The following is a 20,328-nucleotide window of genomic DNA, read 5'->3' on the forward strand; positions in this document are numbered from 1 at the left end:
ACAGACATTTCTCTTTTACTATGAAAGTTCTTTCCAAATCTCATTGTTCCTGAGATTCTTCTTGATCTCTACAAATAATTGTGGCATGTGGTTTGTTCCCAAAACTTTGTACTGTGTTCATTGATATCCTTTTACACCTCATATTTTGTCATGTTTTTTGATCAAAGTATAGCAGAGTGAAGAGAAAAGTAAGTATTATTGATTTTTTTTGTTTTAAGAGAAAATTGCTAAAGATAATTGAACAACTATGCCAAACATAATAGGATATTTGAGCAGCAAAAAAAAAAAAAAAAAACAGTCTGAAGAACGGAACCACAAATGGTTAAAGGGTATTCTCTACAACTCTGTTGGAAAGACAGGACAAGGGAGCTATGAAAGCTACACTTTTTATGTAGGGTGTCTACCTAATTCATTACATCCCCATTAAACAGGAACATAATTGAAACTAGAAACCTATCTTTATACTGACTTCCTAGGCATAAAGTATAGGTTTACCATACCCATAAGAAACTACAGCATTGTCTCTAGAACAAAAATTACCATTGAACACAAAGATAGAAGTCCCATGACAGTGCGGACTTTCTTCAATTCAAACTCAGAGAAGAAAAAATCAAGATATTATTGATATCGAAATCCTAGCTTTCGATTATCACCGTATAAACATCCTTCTTATGGGCAAACCATTTATTACCATGGCAACTAAATATCTCAATCAATTATTGTCTGGCAAAAGTGAACATAGTTGTGAATGTGAAGTTTTCCTATCTTTAATATTTTAAAGGTTTTTCATTTCCATTTAATTTGAAAAAATATAAATTTGGGCTAATTGCTTCTACTTTATTGCTAAGTCTCTGTAATATATAATTCATTCATTCTTTAATAGAAACATATTGGTAGCTGGAAGAACATTCAAAAGATTCACAATAAAATGACTTCATTCAATTTTGATGTAAGATCCTTTTTTTCTCCTTAATTAATGAAGGTAACATATTCTTATCTTTGATGAAGAGTAGATTCTCACATCTCTCTCCAACGAACCACCCATTTCAAAACATACTACCATAGTGCATGGTGGATTTAATGGAAGATAAAAAGATAAACTCTCAGGGAAGAAAAAATTACCATCAGGATCATAAAGAAATGCATAAACTGTGAAATCACAGTGTATTTTTTTTTAGTCTTACAATATACATCAACAATTCTTTCTTAGTTAAACAGCAAGGATAGTACTACATTTCTTGTCTTATATCGACTACCAATAGTAAAACCTTTCCAGTAACTCTGCATGTTCTTATCTTCTTTTTAGCTTAAGACAAGAAACACTATGCATGCCCATCTAGTCATTATGGGATTTCTGGACAAAAGCACCTAGCTACACTATATGCCAAGCATTTCTTCACATTTGAATAGCATATATATTCTTTATTTATGTGTCATATAGTTAAAATAAAAGCATTGGGAGAATTTCCCAATCTGTATATTGATAGTTCTTCAGAGTTTTCAAGTGAAAGCTGGTTGAATGTTACCATATTTAAAATAAATCAGTTATTATCTGTTGTATCTTTGTAACTTGAGTGATATGGAATAATATTAAAGAATAATAAACATCGTGATAAAGAATGCTATGCTTTTCTGCTACATGGGCTTAGGTCAGAATATGCAGTACATTTGGATTTTATATTAAATGAAATAAGGAATGTGTATATTGGTTGAAATGCAGCAAAGAATGATGAAATTAGGACCTCCTGGTTTTCTGTAATGAAGCCAGGAAATGAAACCTGCTAAATTAGCTCATTGGCTCCAGCTCCATACGTAGAAACTTTTTTATCCACTTGTCTGTCAGACAGTCTTTTTCTCTGAGTGTATATCATAAAATCCAATTTGCCAAACTTCTGCTACACACATTAGACAAGCAAAGGATCTAATCTACAATAAGTCTAGTAAGTGCTAATGTTCTGACATGGATTCCTTTAATATTAGCTGGGACATCTTAGCATCATTTAGTGTCTCCTATCTCTCACTGGATTCCACAATACATTAATATTTGTTGCTTGCTTAGTCATAAGGTGAGTAAGTCATAAGTATGTTGTACTCCATATACTACATATTAGACAAACTCTTCCAGTAATTCATCACCTTTTGAAGGTTAGCTAGCACCCTAGGCACCAAAACTGAATATGTTTGCCCTTCTTTTGCTATATTTTTTTAACCCATGAATCTATGTGGAATAAAAATTAGACTCATTAAGCAAATGATCCTACCTCACAGATCTGTGTACCCAAATCCTGTGGAGAGGAGGGATGAACACCCAACGTGTGGATAATCCTTTAAGTCCTCCAATGAGCACCACTTTCTCAGTTCAAAGACTGAATGTGAGCATTTGCCTTTTTACAATTCACATTCTACCAGTGCCTCTCAGGAAAAAGTTATGTCAGTATCCTCTCAGCATGCACTTCTTGGAATAAAATAGTATTAGGTGTGTATGTACGGGATCCCCAGTTGGGACAGACTCTGAAGTGCCATTCTTTCAAGATCTATTCCAAACAATGTCTCTATATCTCTTCTATGAAGATCTTTGTTTTCCTCTTCTAAAAAAGACTTAAACATTCATCATTGTTTATCCATCCTTCTTATTGAGCTTCAGTTAGTCTGTGAATTGTATCTTAGGTAACCAAGTGTTTGGACTTATCAGTGACTTCACACCATGACTACTTTTTATGTGTATGCATGTGTGTGATTGATTTACTTCACTCACAATATTTTCTAGCTCCATTTTTGTCTAATAATTTCATGAAGTCATTGTTTTTAGTAGATTTGAAGTACTCCATTGTGTATATGACACAATGTATCTAATACCCTGTTGAAAGATATCTTGGTTCATTCTAGATTCCAGTTATGTGTTTTTGTTATATATTGCAGGATCTTTTGGGCATATGTCCAGGAGTGGTATTGATTGGTTATCAGGTAGTACTACATCAAATATTCTAAGGAATCTTCAGGTAGATTTCAAGAGTGGCTGTAGCATGATGCAATCTAACCTACAATGGAAAAGTCTTCCTCTTTCTCTACCTTTTTGCCCGCTTCTTTTATAACCTGTGTTTTAGACATTCTTACCGGTATAAAGTGGGATGTTAGGGTCATTTTGATTTGCATTTTTCTGATGACTAAAGATGTTGCACATTTCTTTAGCTGCTTCTCAATCATTTAATATTTTTCATCTGAGAAATTGTTATTTTAGTATGTGTCCTAATTTTTAATAACTTGATTTTACTGGGGTCTATCTTCTTGACTTCCTTGTACATACTTGATATTAGCTCTCTTTCAGACATAGGATCGGTGAAGATTTTTTTGCCATCTGTTGATTGCTGTTTTGTCCTAATGGGAGTTTCCTTTGTCATACAGAAGCTTTGAAGGTTTATGATGTCCATTTGTAAAATCTTGGTTATTAGTTCTTAAGCTTTTGGTGTTGTATTTGGAAAATTTCCCAAGTGACCACTTGTTCAAGGCTCTGCCCCAATTTCTCTTCTATTTATTTGGGTGTTTCTGGTTTGATATGTAGGACTTTGGTCCATTTGGACTTAAACATTGCAGAAGTATTTAAGAATAGGTAGATTTGCATTCTTCTACATGTTGATCTCCAGTTGAAACAGCACCATTTGTTGAAAATGCTATCTTCTTTCCACTGGTTGGTTTTAGTTCTTTAGTCAAAAAACAAGGTTCAAAAGGTTTGTCAACACATTTTAGGGTCTTCATTTACATTTCATTGATTGACCAACCTGTCTCTGTATCACTACCATACAGATGTTATCACTGTTGCTCTATGGTAATTTTATTTCAGGAGTGGCGATTCTCCCCAGAAGTTCTTTTGATGTTGAAGAAAGTTTTTAATACCTGGGTTTTTTTTTTTTTTTGTTATTTCAAATGAATTTGAATTTTTTCTTTCCAACTCTATGAAGAAATGAATTGTTTTTTGATGGCGTTTGCATTGAATCTGGAGATTGCTTTTGGCAAGATGCCATTTTCCAGTATTAATCCTGCTAATCCAGGAACATGGGATACCTCTCCATCTTCTAAGATCTTCAATGCTTTTGATAGAAACTCGAACTCCTTGTCATACAGATCTTTCACTTGTATACAGTGTCAATGAGATATTTTTCATCCTTTGTGACTATAGCCAAAAATGGCATTTCCATAATTTCTTTATCAGCCTCTTTAACCTTTGAGAAGAGGAAGGCTAATGACTTATGTGAAGTAATGTATCTAGTCACTTTATTGAAATTGTTTATCAGGCTTACTAGTTTTCTGGTAAAACTTTTTGAGCATTTAAGTATACTTTAATATATTTCAGAAAATAATGATATTTTAATATTTTTCTTTTCTAATTTGTTTCCCTTTGACCTCCTTTGGCTGTCACATTGCTATGTTTAGGACTTCAAATACTCTGAGTAAGAAGGAGAGAGTGTGCAGCTTTTTCTAGTTCCATAATTTATTGGGATGCTTCAAGATTCTCTCCATTTAGTTTAATGTTGTCTACTGGCTTTCTGTATATTGCTTATCCAATGTTTAGATATAGGCTTTGAATTGCTAATCTTTCCAAGAATTTTAACATGGAAATGTGTTGAATTTTATCAAATGCTTTCTTAGCATCAAATAAGATGACCATGTGTCTTTTTCCCCCTTTCAGTTTCTTTATATAGTAGACTATGTTGGTGGATTTCTATGCATTCAACCATCACTGCATCACTGGAAAGAAGTCTACTGGATCATGATGGATGATCTATTTGATATGTTCTTGGATTCTGTTTGAGAATACTTTGTTGACTGTTTTTGCTTTGTTATGCATAATGGACATTAGTCTTAAGATCTCTATATTTACTGGGCCTTTTGTGATTTTGGTATGAACATAATTGTGGCTTCAAGGAATATATAAGGAGTCTTCCTTTTGTTTCTATTTTCTGAAATAGTTTGGACAGTAATATTTAGATATTCTATGAAGATCTGACAAGAAGATATATATATATATATATATATATATATATATATATATATATATATATATATAGTTTCCCCTAATTGGTTGCTATCATCCCAGAGTTTGATTATCATCTCTGAGGTACACCTTTTTTTTGGTTTGTTTGTTTTGATTTTGTTTTTTGGGGTTTTTGTTTTGTTTTGTTTGAAAGGGGGAACATATGAGTTGTCATCTTAGTATTGTTTTCATTGGGTTAAATAAGTTTGGTTCTGTTTTGCTACATTTTTAGTGAGATGTGTGGTTTAATTTTTATAGGTCTGCTTTCACATGTCACTTTACCTTTTTCTGTTACTGCTTTTAATATTCTTACTTTGGTTTGTGCATTTGGTGTTTTAACTATTATGTGATGGTTTGAATTTCTCTTCAGGTCCAATCTATTTGGGGTTCTATTTCCTTCTTGTATGTTTTTGGACACCTCTTATTTTAGGTTATGAGTTTTCTTCTATTACTTCGCTAGAGATATTTACTGAGCCTATAATTTGGAAACCTTAACTTACATCTATACCTATTATCCTTATGTTTGATTTTCTTATTCTGTCCTGAGATTCAAAGATTATATGGGGTAGGAATTATATTGTAAAGGAGACTTTTGCATTCTAGATCATTTTGAATGCTTGAGTCAATGTTTTCTATGGTTTGTTCTACTCCTGAGATTCTCTTCTGTCTCTTCTCTTCTCTTTGTTATGCTTTAATCTATGACTGCGGAACTCTGCCCTAGCTTTTGTATCTCCAGTTTTGAATCACCTTATGCTTTCTTTATTGTTTCTGTTTCCATTTTTAAATCCTGGACGGTTTTGTTTAATTCCTCTACCTGTTTGTTTTTGTTTTCCTTTAATGCTTTCAGAGATTTTTGTTTTTTTCATTGGTGTCTTTTACTTGTTTATTTGTGTTGTCTGGCATTTCTTTAAGTAAGTTATAGATTTCCTCTGTAAGATGTCCATCATTATCATAAAGTGTGTTTTTAAATCAAAATCTTGCTTTTCTGTTCTGCTCAGATATCTAGTATTTTTACTGATCAGAGAAATTGACTCTGATGATTACAAGTACTCTTGGATTCTATTTCTTATGTTCCTTCACTTTCCTCTAGCCATTGGGTTGTCTCTGGTGTTTGCTTGCCTTGGTGTTTCTGAGAGTCATTGATTCTCCTATAGGACTCTGTGTCAGCACTCCTTTAAAACTGTTTTCCTGGTTTTTTTCTGTCTTTTCTGAGAGCAGGTGCACTGATATCAAGTCTGTAGGAGCTCCTGGCTACTATTTTTTCAGCTCAAGGTGCAGGCAGGAATCAGAAGGGCCCTGCACTTGTTGCTACAATGTCCTTGGGCCAAGGGGCAGAGTTGTCACTAGGCAATTCCCTCATGCATCTGGAATGAGGGCACCTCTTAATTCTCAAGGGTGTCTCCACTTCTGAGGTTCCATCTATTTTTCCCAAGGTATTTGGGTGAAGGGAGATTGTTTGCCAGTTCAGTTCAGTCCTGGGTGAAGAACAGAACAACAGGTACCAGCAACTGTTTCTTTCTATATTCCTTTGTCCAGAGGAACTGTGCAGCTTACACCTGGAACACAGATGTGGGCACAGGTGTACAGAAGTGGCAGTCTGTCCTATGGAATTTTGGCACCTGATGAGCTATTTGAAACAGTTTTGTTTTAAATGTTTTAATTTTCAAAATTCGGGCAGTTTTAATTTTTTGGATTATAATCATGTTAGAAAACCTGTGTGAGATAGTTTGAAATATAGCATGCCTAAAAATAGAAAGAAAGAAAAAAGACACATTATACCATTGATGACAGATTTTTGGCCAAGTACCTACATTTTTTCTGAAAAAACAACACTTTTGTAGTCTTTCCAATAGAATACATAATAAGATTCATGTTTTTAATGGAATATGTACTAAATTGTTTGTCTACAGACAGGAATAAAATGAAAAATGAAGTCAGTTAACATGACAGTCTCATCCACTTACACAAGAAAAGATCTATCTGACACATGCAAATGAATGTAGCAAAACTTCAGCTATACATAGTCTCTGAACCTTCTCGGCTACAGAATCCTTAAAATAATCAGAGCACCAGTTAATATAATCTGATTGACGATGCAAATTGCAGTTTGATTATCGATCAAAGTAACTCAAAAAACATAGTTGAATTTCACCTTCTCCAAGAATAAAACTTCATACTTACCTAAATGTTGCCCTTTCCCTTTTATAGAACTAAATATTGGTAGTAAGTTAAATATTACAAATGTAAACACCATTTGTGCATTCCTAACAAAAACCACACTCATGGATGGTGAAATCATCTTCTTTCCGTTTTCCTGCCTTATCCTTTCCCAACACTCTGTTTCTTTAGATTTATTTCCAAGAGAGCTTTTGGAAAGGCTAATGATCTCTAAAAACCTCGGTTTTTTCCCACTTTTCAGATCAGTCAATTTAACTTGGAACCTTTTCATTTTATTAGGACTGGGAAACCAATAATGTCTAATAGCCTTATTTTGAGTTAACTATTTTTGGAATTTCTTTTTATGCCCCAAAGTATTTCTTTACATCAATTCATTTGAAGAATTTATGTAAAGGTGATTATTCTAATCATATCTTTGGTTATAAATTGTAGAAATATTGTCTGGTTGAAGAACAATTAAATAATTATTATTATTGTCTTGGACAGGAGAAAAAACAGGGAGCTTAAACTAGGGATTTTTATTTTTTTCTTTCAACATCTCTTTCATTATTTAATGCTTAGTAATCAGTTTTAAAACAATGAATGATTACATTTACACTTTAAAGGCTATTATATCCAAAATCTTACATTTTAACTTGCTTTTGCATTTTGATTGTGATTTGGAATTATATTTTGTTACATTGACAGAGAATGTTTACACACAGATAAATTTTATTGCTTCACTCGTCTAAATTTTGTACTTTGATAAAAAGTTTACAAATTATTAGTTCCATTTTGTAGTCAGCATGTTTAAAAATAGAAGGCTTAATTTTAGTTCTTTTTATTGATTGTAAATCAAATATTTATGATGATTAAATATTGCACATTACTAGCAAGTCAATCACTGCTAAAATTTGTCCTGTCTTCCAAAAAATAGCAGCTACAAACACAGAGAATATATGGAAAAGTTAGTAAAATAACCACACAAACTTGAAATACATACATATCCCATGTATCAAACTCTGAAACTATTAATGTTGCTCTTATTCTTGCAGACAAGAGTATGGACTATCTTATGAGAGGCTTCATCCTTCAGCTTACTGAAACAGATGAAGAGTCCCACATCCAACATTTGATGAAGCAGAAGGAGTGTACTCCAAGAGGGGCAGAAAGGTTTTTGTACATAAGTGGTTATGAAATACAAATGAACACTAATCAAGTCCACTAACATGGATTGTGTGCTCTGAGAATCTGAACTGCCAAAAAATGTACAAGCACTGAAAGTAGGACAGCTACATATGTAGGAAATATGCAGCTTAGTTTTCACATGGGTTACCCTGCAACTAGATTCAGTTCTGTCCCTAATAAATATATGTTGAAACATCCCACCATTACAGTTATATTGAGTAGCTTCTAAAGGAGAAAAGGCATCTCAAACTACACAGTCGATGTACCGTACATAAGGGAAACCAAATAAGAAACTCCAAACTCACAGAAAAACAGACAGAATGGAATCAGGAAGGAACTATGCGAAGGTGTCCATGAGATAAGATCAATGATAACAATGTAAACTAAGTAAATCAAGTAAAATGGAAAAAGAAAACATGCATCACAATGTGAAATTTTGATATAAAATATTTCTTTAAAGTTTTGCAAAATAGTCTTCTAAAAATAAAATAAATTCTACCTTCATAACAAATATCATCACATAAAGTATTTTTATGTGTAATAATTAAATTCATTATACCTCATAAAGATGAAATATATTTTTAAATCGAAAATGATCTCAAATAGTAACAGTTTTATCATACTGGTACAGAAATTACATACACCAAAATAGAATTTTATTCCTAAAAGTGGAAGCCAGTAACACACAAAGGCAGAAACCACAAATTCTATCATACCTATATTTTAGATTCCTATGGTACAATTATTTTGTCATAATAGGTTGATAATTCTGTCCTATAATATAACACACATTTCAGTATTTTGCTGAGAATTGATTTTTAGTTTCATTAACATATTTCAGTTTTATTTTATTTCATTATTTTTGATAAAACATGAATTTTTGTTTTATTTGACAGGTATAAGTATAAATGTATAAGAAATAATTTTAATTTTAATAAAGTTGGATATTAAAAACATTTGAAATTAAATTTACTTTTGGAAAAAATAAACCTCATGCACCACAAGATAAACTTCAATTTTCAAATTCTAAAATACCAACAATTTGACGATTCCTTCTTTCAGGAAGACCTTGGGTATAAAGATTAACAGTTCTATCTCTAGGTTCAGAAAAGTATGCATTATATTTTCATTTCTAGAATTTTCTGAGTTGTAGTTTTTCATATATTATATTCCTGTTTTAATTCATTTTATTACATTTAACAGGTTTTTTTATTTGCTGAGCTTGCTTTTTCTGTAGTTCTTGTTTTATTTACACGATTTTTTATTTCCTTTCTATTATGTTTGAGTTTTCCATAAATAATCCTTCATTACCCTTTAAAGGAAATTAATTGTCTTCTTATTGAATATTTCAAAGTCTTCTTCTGCTTCAGCAAGATTGAAATACTGACTTACCAATGTGATATGATTGAAGGACTATACTAGGGAATTATTTCCCACAGTTGCATAAATTCATTTTATTTTACAAGCTGAGTATATTTTTTTTTCTTTTCACTCATGATTACATTATGTGAGACCTGTCTGTGGCCAGCACCCCTACAAAAAATACTGGCAAAATTGTGTATTTATTATTAAAATGCCTGTTCTAACTAGAGGATAGGATGACATTGTGAAATGGGGGAGGGAGTATGATACTTATCCTTCAGCAAATGTATTAAAAGAATATATTCAACAATATTCATTTTACAGAATTTAGATGGGACTAGAGGAATTAGGTGTAAGTAGCTGCAAAGTGAGAGGAATAGTTGTACATTTGTGGTACATGTTCTCCTACATTTTGGTACATTGTTAGAAGAGTATTCATCCTACTCTTTTAGAAGATTACTCAAGTATCCTTTCTTTTCATAACTTATTATACATTGCACATTGTGTACACACAAACATTTAGATATTTCAGTATAGGTATCCCATATTTTTTGTACTGTGTAATCAAATTGGTACTATTCATTTTAAGGGGACTGATAATTAACCTACTGGTTAATCACACTTAAGACCGTTCTTTCAGACAATTTTTTCCAGCATTCACATGGCTGTTTACCATCAAATATACTTTTCCAAACTATAACGTATGGATGATTCATTACCTAAGAGTACTCTACATTATTATGTCATAGTTCACTGTAGAAACAAAACACCATTTAAAATACCGCATTCAATGTTTACTAAAGGTGCTTTATAATATTCATATTCATATGAATATTATAAATAATAATATAGAATATTACATATTCTATAATATTAATTTTTATCAATTTCAGTAAGTCTATGTTAAGTCATAAATGTAATCTTAATGATAATATTTCTTCTTTTCATGTAACAATTACTTCCAATTAACTTTACTTATTTTTGAGAATGTGTTTGTATGTATGAATTTGTATTTTTGTGGTGGGTGTGAAACAGAGATCAAGAGTGAGAGAGAAACATACAGACACAGAGATTTGAATGGAAGACATGGAGAGAAAACAAATATGTATGTAATACAATTATTAGAAATCCAATAAAAATCTAATACTAGTATTGGAAATGACAGTCTATGGTGATACACATTTAGCACAAAACTACTGAAGGAAATAAATGGGAATAAGTTTTATTGTTACACTCTAGGTGGTATAATATTCAGACCTGGAATGTGTTCAGATTTTAGGAAACAGAGTCAAAGACAGAATCTTTTCTTTTTTTCTTTTTGAATATTAATATGTTTCTTTTATTTGCAATTAATTTGTCATATTGTATATTTAAGTAATAGGAATCAATATCAATATTCTGTTTTGAGAGTTGTATCTTTGAAACATGGACGAAAACTGCTGGGCCATGAATCAGATTTGCACTTCTCTTCAGGTTGTATAGTGATCCTTTATGTGTTTGTTGGTTTAGTTGTTGTTTTTGTTTGGCTCATATAAGTTACAAATGCATCTATTTTTTTTCCTTACTAAGTTGTTCATCTTATTTTTCCTCCTTCTCTATTAAATTGGGTATTTCTGATTTACATTTCAAGTGGTATTTACTTTCCTGGTTTCCAGGCCAACATCCCCCTAACCTTACTCCCTCCCATTCTATGTGGTTGTTCCCCTCCCCATCCTGCCCATATTACCACCCTCTCAACAACATTCTGGTTCACAGGGGGTCCAGCCTTGGCAGGACCTATGGCTTCCCCTTCCACTGGTACCCCTACTAGGCTATTCGTTGTTACCTATGAATTTGGAGCCCAGCATCAGTCCATGGGTAGTGGCTTATTCACTTGAAGCTCTGGTGGGTTGACAATGTTGTTCAAATGAGGTCTCAAGCCTCTTCAAGTTCTTTCAGTCCTTTCTCTTATTCCCTCAATAAGGGTCCTGATCTCAGTTCAGTAGTTTGCTGCTGGCATTCGCCTCTGTATTTGCTGTATTCTGGCTTGGTCTTTCAGGAGAGATATACATCCAGTTCCTGTCAGTCTGCATTTCTTTGCTTCATCCATCTTATCTAGTTTGATGGCTTTATATGTATGGGCCACATGTGAGCAGGTTCTGAATGGGCGTTCCTTCAGTCTCTGTTCTAAACTCTGCCTACCTATCCACACCTTAGCATATTCTTGTTCCCCCTTTAAAGAAGGAGTGAAGCATCAGCATTTTCATCATCCTTCTTGAGTTTCTTTTGTTCTTTGCATCTTGGGTAATTCGAGCTATTGGGCTAATATCCACTTACCAATGAGTGCATACCATGAATGTTTTCTGTAATTGGGTTACCTCACTCAGGATGATATTTCCCAGTTCTATCCATTTGCCAATAAATTTCATAAAGTCATTGTTTTTTATAGTGAGTAGTATTCCATTGTGTAGATGCATCAAAATTTCTGTATCCTTTCCTCTGTTGAAAGGCATCTGGGTTCTTTCCACCTTCTGGCTATTGTAAATAATCCTGCTATAAACATAGTGGAGCATGTGTATGTGTTATATCCTGGAGCATCTTTTTGGTATATGCCCAAGAGAGGTACAGTTGGGTCCATAGGTAGTGCAATGTCCAATTGTCTAAAGAAATTCCAGACTGATTTCCAGAATGGCTGTACCAGTCTGCAATCCAACCAAAAATGGAGGAATGTTCCTCTTTCTCCACATCCTTGCCATCATCTTCTGTCACTGGCATTCTTGATCTTATCCATTCTCACTGTTTGTTTTTATTTGGATTTCCCTTGTGACTAAAGATGTTGAACATTCCTTTAGATGCTTCTCAGCAATTCAATATTCCTTGGCTGTGAATTGTTTGCTTAGTTCTGAGCCCCATTTTTAATGGGATTATTTGTCTCCCTGCAGTCTGACTTCGTGAGGTATTTGTATATATTGGATATAAGCCCTTTATCAGTTGTAAGATTGGTTTCTTTGTGGTTTTGTCCTAATGACAGTGTACTTTGCCTTACAGAAGTTTGCAGCTTATTAGATTCATTTGTCAATACTTGATCTTAGAGCATAAGCCATTGGTGTTTTTTTTTTTCAGGAAATTTTCTTCAGTGCCCATGTGTTCAAGATTCTTCTTCACTTTTTCTCCTCTTAGTTTGACTGTATCTGGTTTGATGTGGAGGGCCTTGGTCCACTGTGAGAAAACTTTGTACAGGTTCATAGGAATAGATAGATCTCCAATCTTCTCTTCATGTTGACTTCCAGTTGAACAGCACCATTTGCTGAAAAGGCTATCTTTTTTCCATTGGATGGTTCTGGCTCCTTTGTGAAAAATCAAGTGACCCTACGTAGGTGTGTGGGTTCATTTCTGGGTCTTAAATTCTATTCTACGGGTCTGTCTGCCTATCTATGTACCAATACCATGCAATTTTTATCACGGTTGTCAGTAATACTGCTTGTGTTCACAGATTGGGATTTCCTTGGAAATCCTTTTATTGCTGAGGATAGTTTTAGCTCTTCTGGGTTTTTTGTTGTTCCACATTAATTTGCAAGTTTTCTGTCCAACTCTATGAAGAATTATATTTTCCTCATAGAACCTTTTTTTTAAATATGTGAGACCACCTTTACTTACTATTTTTTTATTTTTATTTTAAAGCCAGATTCATAGATTCATGGATGAAAACACCACAGCAGTTGGGAATATGAATTCCTCAAAAGAATCTGCTTCCTCTTATTCTTCTTACTAGAAAAAGTAAGTGGATTTAGTCAAGTTCAAAGGATAAGAGATTAATACATTTATAAAAGACGATTTTATTAGGATACAACAACAACAACAAAACTTTGGAAATAGAGTTCTGAAATGGTAACATTTGCAATACCACTAGAAATACCAAATCCTTAATCATGAGCCTTAAAAAGAATGTACAAAGTTGGTGCATGAGCTCCATAAAATTTCAATGAAAAATATCAAAGATGGCCAGAGTAAATACAATGTATTCCTAACCTGAAGACTTGCTGTGGATATCTTGGTGAAAGATAACCAACGGTCTCCAGTAAGCCTTGCTTTCTGGACACTCACATCATTATACAACCTTTCTTGAAGGGTACAGTGTAAGAAGATATACATTTTCACACACAGAATTAGCAGGACACAGGAGGGAAGAGGCAAGTTTTAGGAAGTATCATCTCCTAGATAGGTTTTTAAGAGGCCGTAGTTTTCCTGGGTGATTACTCCCACACTGTTAGGTTTGTTATGTTCCAGTGTTGTGTGAAGTTCTAAACAGATGTCACAGGAACATGGAAAGGCTTCCCACAACAAGTAGGAAAGAATGACATCTTTAAAAAATCTTTTGATTGGGGTTGGGGATTTAGCTCAGTGGTAGAGTGCTTGCCTAGCAAGCACAAGGCCCTCGTTTTGGCCTCACCTCCGGAAAAAAAAAGAAAAAAAATCTTTTGATGATTTATTTTATGAGCACACTGTAACATTCTTCATACACACCAGGGGAGAGAATCAGAACCCATTACAGATGTTCATGAGTCACCATGTGATTGCTACGAATAGAACTCTGGCCTTCTGGAAGAGCAATCAGTGCTCTGAATCATTGAGCCATCCTTCCAGCCCAAGGAAGTATATCTTAAATATATATATTTTGGTTTATTCATTTATATTTTATTTTATGTAGTGTGATTTGCCTGTATGTATGTGTATGTATTATGTATGTTTTATGTATGTATGTGTATGCATTATGTATGTTTTATGTATGTATGTGTATGCATTATGTATGCTTTATGTATGTATGTATATATGTATGTATGTATGCATGTATAAGTCTGAAGCCTGAGGAGGCCAAAAGATAGCATGAGATCCTCTGACACTGGAGTTCCAGCCAGCTATGAGCTTCCAGGAAGTTGTGGGGAATCTGGGAATAGAAGGCAGGTTCTTGAAAAGAACATATTGTATGCTTGTTGCTTGGGTTGCTTAGGTTTTTTGGATGGGCTGCTTAGGTTTTTTTTTTTTCTCCAAACTCAAAGTACCCGCGTTCATCTTGGGAGGGGATGCTTAACTGAGAAAATGACCACTTCAAGTTTTCTAGAGGCAAGTATGTGACACTATTTTCATGATCAATGATTGAGGTGGGAGGACATTCTAGTTGTGCCATGCCAGGAGAAGTTGTCATTTGATTAATGAAAAAGCAAGCTATGGAGATCAAATATGTAAGTCGCAGCACTCCTTCATGACTTTTTCTCTGTATCTCTTGTCTCCAGGTTCCTCCTTTGCTTTGGGATCCTGACCTGGCTTCCCTCAGTTATTCAGTGTTTGTGAAACTGTAAACTGAAAAAACAAAACAAAACAAAAACCAGAAACAAAATCATTTCATCAAAAGTTGGTTTGTCATGGTGATTATTGTTGACAATAGAAAGTAAATTGTCATCTCTCCAAATCTACACAACAGATGAGTTGTAGGTATTCTCAGATACTATCGCAACCTCTGGAGCTGGAGTTATGGGCAGGTGTGAACAACCTTAGTTTGGGGCTGGTAACTAAACTAAGATCATCTGCAAGAGAGCAAGTTCTCTTAAATGCTTGCAAGACTAATCATGCAGACAATTCTATGATTATGGGAGTTCCCACCTTATTGTATCAGCTCTGTCTGATGACTTGATTGCAAACTTGTGAGCCAAAGATCCTAAGATAAGAAGCTCTGAACTCTAACCAGATTCCTATAGCACAGGGTTCCTGAAATACAAAGTATTATGTTACAGGACATTAGGATTTGTGACATTTTGCAACTCAGTAATGATGAAAATGTCCATTTTCTTCAAATTCATGAAAAAAGTGCAAGGACCATCAAACCCAGTAAGACCTTTAGAAGAAAATTGCAAGCAAACTCTCATTTATCTTTGATGAAGCAAAAGAAATATAATAGTCAAAAGAAGTAGGAAGTGTGTTGTTAGAGAACTCAGTAATTGATTCAGAAGAATCAGAAGAGTGAACCTCCACAACTTGTCAATTCTTTGTAAGAATTATGAATGATTTGGTATTGCTAACCATTTTGAAACACAACAGTTTTAAAATTAAATTTCCAATGTTTTGATGGTGTTGTATACAGGTATAACATTCCTTTTTCATTAGATTTTCTTGAATTTAAATTTCAAATATTATACCATTCAGGATTTCCTTGACCTATCACCCAGAAAAATCACCACACTTTGACACAAAAAAATTTCTCTGGACCCATTCTCCCTCCTGCCTCTCCCACATCAATTCCATGATACTCTGTGACATTGGAAGTCCAACCAAGTCAAGACCAAGGGCTTCACTTTCTTTTTTTTTTTTGTTTATTAACTTGAGTATTTCTTATATACATTTCGAGTGTTATTCCCTTTCCTGGTTTCCGGGCAAACACCACCCTCCCCCCTCCCCTTCCTTATGGGTGTTCCCCTCCCAACACTCCCCCCATTGCCGCCCTTCCCCCACCAGTCTAGTTTTCTGGGGGTTCAGTCTTAGCAGGACCCAGGGCTTATCCTTCCACTGGTGCTCTTACAAGGATATTTACTGCTACCTTTGAGGTCAGAGTCCAGGGTCAGCCATGTATACTCTTCAGGTAGTGGCTTAGTCCCTGGAAGCTCTGGTTGCTTGGCATTGTTGTACATATGGGGTCTCGAGCCCCTTCAAGCTCTTCCAGTTCTTTCTCTGATTCCTTCAACGGGGGTCCTATTCTCAGTTCAGTGGTTTGCTGCTGGCATTCGCCTCTGTATTTGCTGTACTCTGGCTGTGTCTATCAGGAGAGATATACGTCCAGCTCCTGTCGGTCTGCATTTCTTTGCTTCATCCATCTTGTCTAATTGGTTGGCTGTATATGTATGGGCCACATGTGGGGCAGGCTCTGAATGGGTGTTCCTTCATCAGAGAAAGAACTGGAAGAGCTTGAAGGGGCTCGAGACCCCATATGTACAACAATGCCAAGCAACCAGAACTTCCAGGGACTAAGCAACTACCTAAAGACTATACATGGTCTGACCCTGGACTCTGACCCCATAGGTAGCAATGAATATCCTAGTAAGAGCACCAGTGGAAGGGGAAGCCCTGCGTCCTGCTAAGACTGAACCCCCAGTGAACTAGACTATGGGGGGAGGGAGGCAATGGGAGGAGGGTTGGGAGGGGAACACCCATAAGGAAGGGGAGGGGGGAGAGGGATGTTTGCCCTGAAACCGGGAAAGGGAATAACACTTGAAATGTATATAAGAAATACTCAAGTTAATAAAAAAATATAATCATAATGACCAAAAACCAAAAATACAAAAACAAAACAAAACAAAAACAAAACTGAACGACAGCAAAAACAACAATACATATAATGTATACTCTCCAAAAGAACTATACAGTTTGGTAGAGTTTTGGAAACCTAATCAAGAGACAAGCAACAGATTCATGGGCAACCACTTTTGAAGTTGTTCTGGGACCCTCCTGTACACCAACCTATGCTTCTTCTACATGTGGCTTAAATCCAGCCCATATCTCAGTTTCTTTCACTGTTGAGTTTCTATGAGCATATATAATTGCAGGCAATTTGACTCTGTCTTCCAGTGAAGCGTCTGTCTAGTTTGATTCCACTTTTCATTCTCCTAACTCGTTGACAGCATTTCTGTAGCTCCACCTCATGTTGGTCTGTGGTACTCTTTCCATTGGCAGCTGAGTGAAATTTCTCAGGATACAGTTATAATATACTCATGTTTGTAGGGAAAATAGAGGAAAACTGATTATGTCAGGGACTGCTCATAACTTTTGCCAGTCATTTATTTTCTAGTCACTCTGTGTTCTATCTTTGTCCCTAAATTTCTGTTAGATAGGGCATGAATTGGATGGGTTGTATTTCTTATCCTTTCAATGTGAGAATAGCTTGCCTACAGGAGGAGGCCATAATCAGGATTCATGTTTCCCATTAATAGCACTCTTAAGTACTGTTGCTTTCACAAACCCCATAAGGCTTCCCTCTTTCTTGTTCCGTCTTAGTATATGACTATTTCAACATCAATATTTATATGAGAAAGTCGTCGGGAACTATCATTCTTTGTGGAAACTTTGTGTGGTTTATTTGAGAAAGAACCAGATAGTGACTTTCTACAGTGTTGCTTCTGTTATATTTCACAAAATTCTCTTTGTTATGTTGGAAGTTATTTATTTATATTTCAAATCATCTTACCCTTTTTGGATTCATGGGCCATAAACTGCTAGCATGTCTGCCTTCCCTTTTACTATAAGTGTGTTTCCCCTCCGCAAACATCCCATTTCCCATGTCCCTTGTACTGACGTTTCCCTACACTCCAACCTGAGGACACCTTGTCCATTCTACTGTTTACTGCAAACATTTGCTATAGTATTTGACATGCTCTGGTTGAACCGCTCAGGGAACAGCTCTATATGGCTCCTGTAAGCATGCTCCTTTTAGCTTCATCAATTTTATAAAGCTTGGTGGAGATGTACATACATACATACATACATATATACATACATACATACATACATACATACATACATACATACATACATACATACACCCTAGTGGTGCAGGCTTTCATTGGTCATTCCTTCAATTTGTGCCCCAATCTTTGTCTTCATATCTCCTTGCATGTGTTCCCTGTTTTAAGAAGGACTGCAACATCTGCATTTTGGTCAACCATCTTCTTGAATTTCGTTTGGTCTGTGGAATGTATCTTGGTTAAATTGAGATTTGGGCTAACATCCATTGAGCGTTTTGCTGGATATAGTACCCAAGGTGGGCTTTTCTTTTCTGTTAGGGTGTGTTTGAAATCTCCCCAGAATCTTCTGGGATTCACATTCTCTGATGAGAAGACTAGTGTAATTATGATAGATCTGCCTTTACATGTTACTTGACTTTTATCATTACTGCAGTTAATATCCGTGCTTTGTCTTATGTATTTTTTGTTTTGTTTTCATTTTTGTTGTTTTTGTTTTGTTTTGTTTTGTTTTCCACTATTATGTGTCAGAAAGAATTTCTTTCCTTGTCCACTCTTTTTGGAGTTCTGTATTCTTCTTATATGTGTAATGACATGTCTTTCTTTAGGTTATGGAAGTTTTCTTCTATAATTTTATTAAAGATACTTCCTTTAATTTAAGAGTACTCACTCTCTTCATTCCACAAAATCCTTAGGCTTGATCTTCTCATTTTAGCCTAGATTTACTGAATATTTTGGAGATATTTGTATTTTATATTATCTTTGATGGTTGGGTCAATGTTTTCTAGGATATTTTCAGCCCTGGATATTCTCTCTTTTATCTCTTATATTTTGTATGTGAGAAATGTGTCAATGAATGCTGATAACTTTCTTAGATATTTTGTCTCCTGGTTTATCTCCCTTTGTGCTTTATTCATTGTTTCTAATTTCCATTTTTAAATCCTGGTGCTCTTGTTTAATCCCCTCACTGTTTTGGTTTGCTTTTTCTGTAGGGATTAATCTCTTCTTTTTAGGATTTGTATGTTTCCTCTTTAACAGCATCTATTTGTTTACCTGTATTTTCTGTATTTCTTTGAGCCAGTTATTTATCTTCCCCTTAAAGTCCTTTAACATTATCATGAGATAGAATTTTAAATCCAATCTTGCTTTAAAGGTGTGGTTGTGTTGAAACATTCATTATTTGCTTCGATGGCAGAACTGGACTCTAATGATGCCAAATAGTCGTGATTTCTGTTGCTTCAGTTCCTGTACTTGCCTAGTGGCATGAGGTTGTCTCTGGAATTATATTGTCTTGCTGTCTTTAATATTGTCTTGTCTCTCTGTTATGCCTGTACGCCTGCAGTCGTCTAGATCTGTTTTCTTTCAGCAGGATCTGTAAACAGTAGCTTCTACTTTGTGAAGCCCCCAGGTAGGTCACTTAGCACAGAAGTGTTTGTCTTACCTCTGTTCTCAGGTGTGTCCACGTTACTGGCAAATGAAATTCAGCTCTTGGTTCAGGCCAAAACCTGAAGTGACCTGTCCCAGACTCCTCCTAGTTCCCTGTGCCCAGAGGGAACAGAGGGCACAATGCAGGTTTCCCTTGAAATAGGAGTGTTTTTAGAAGTAGTTGTCCCCTCATAACTCTCAGGATTTTTAGCACTTAACTCTAGCACTCTCCCTCACAAGATTGGACTGTAGGAATCTGTGGATCCAGTTCAGTCCAGTTCCAGGCTCAGGCTGAAACCGGAAGGTTCCTTCCAGTGACTGTTCCTATATTTCTGTATCCAGAGGACACTGGACAGCTTCCTCTTGGGCCAGGAATATGAATAGCAGTGGATGTCTCCTCTGAGTACACTGGGTTGTCCCCACTTCTGAGATACCAGTTGTCTCCCACTGAAAATTTTGCTACAGAAAGCTCTGGTACCAGCTCATCTTGGTGCATATGGAGAAACCTGAAGTGCCCTGTCTCAGATATCTTCTACTTTTGCATTTCTTGAGTACAGAAGACTTGTAATTGGAGCAGAAGGCATGGTCTTACTTCTGCTCTCAGTTGAGTCAGTGCTCCCGGTGACTGGCTTTTGCTTCTAGTCATAGACAGAAGCCTGGAAGGTCTGTTCCTGGTTCCCACAA

The 20,328-nt window shown here is 35.2% G+C and overlaps 1 long non-coding RNA gene across 1 annotated transcript in view; it reads left to right on the plus strand.

Annotated features, from left to right (window-relative positions):
- The window catches only part of LOC147997948 (uncharacterized), a 36,181-nt gene extending 21,823 nt beyond the window's left edge, over positions 1 to 14,358 (plus strand). Inside the window, exons 2-4 of the long non-coding RNA XR_015647405.1 lie at positions 8,242 to 8,359; positions 13,397 to 13,492; positions 14,243 to 14,358. This is a non-coding gene — a long non-coding RNA (uncharacterized LOC147997948). The remainder of the gene's footprint in view (positions 1 to 8,241; positions 8,360 to 13,396; positions 13,493 to 14,242) is intronic.
- Positions 14,359 to 20,328: the final 5,970 nt, after the last annotated feature.

The sequence above is a fragment of the Rattus norvegicus genome, chromosome Y, assembly GCF_021556685.1.
Source record: "Rattus norvegicus strain SHRSP/BbbUtx chromosome Y, alternate assembly SHRSP_T2T, whole genome shotgun sequence".
In the NCBI taxonomy this organism is placed as follows: Eukaryota; Metazoa; Chordata; class Mammalia; order Rodentia; family Muridae; genus Rattus; species Rattus norvegicus.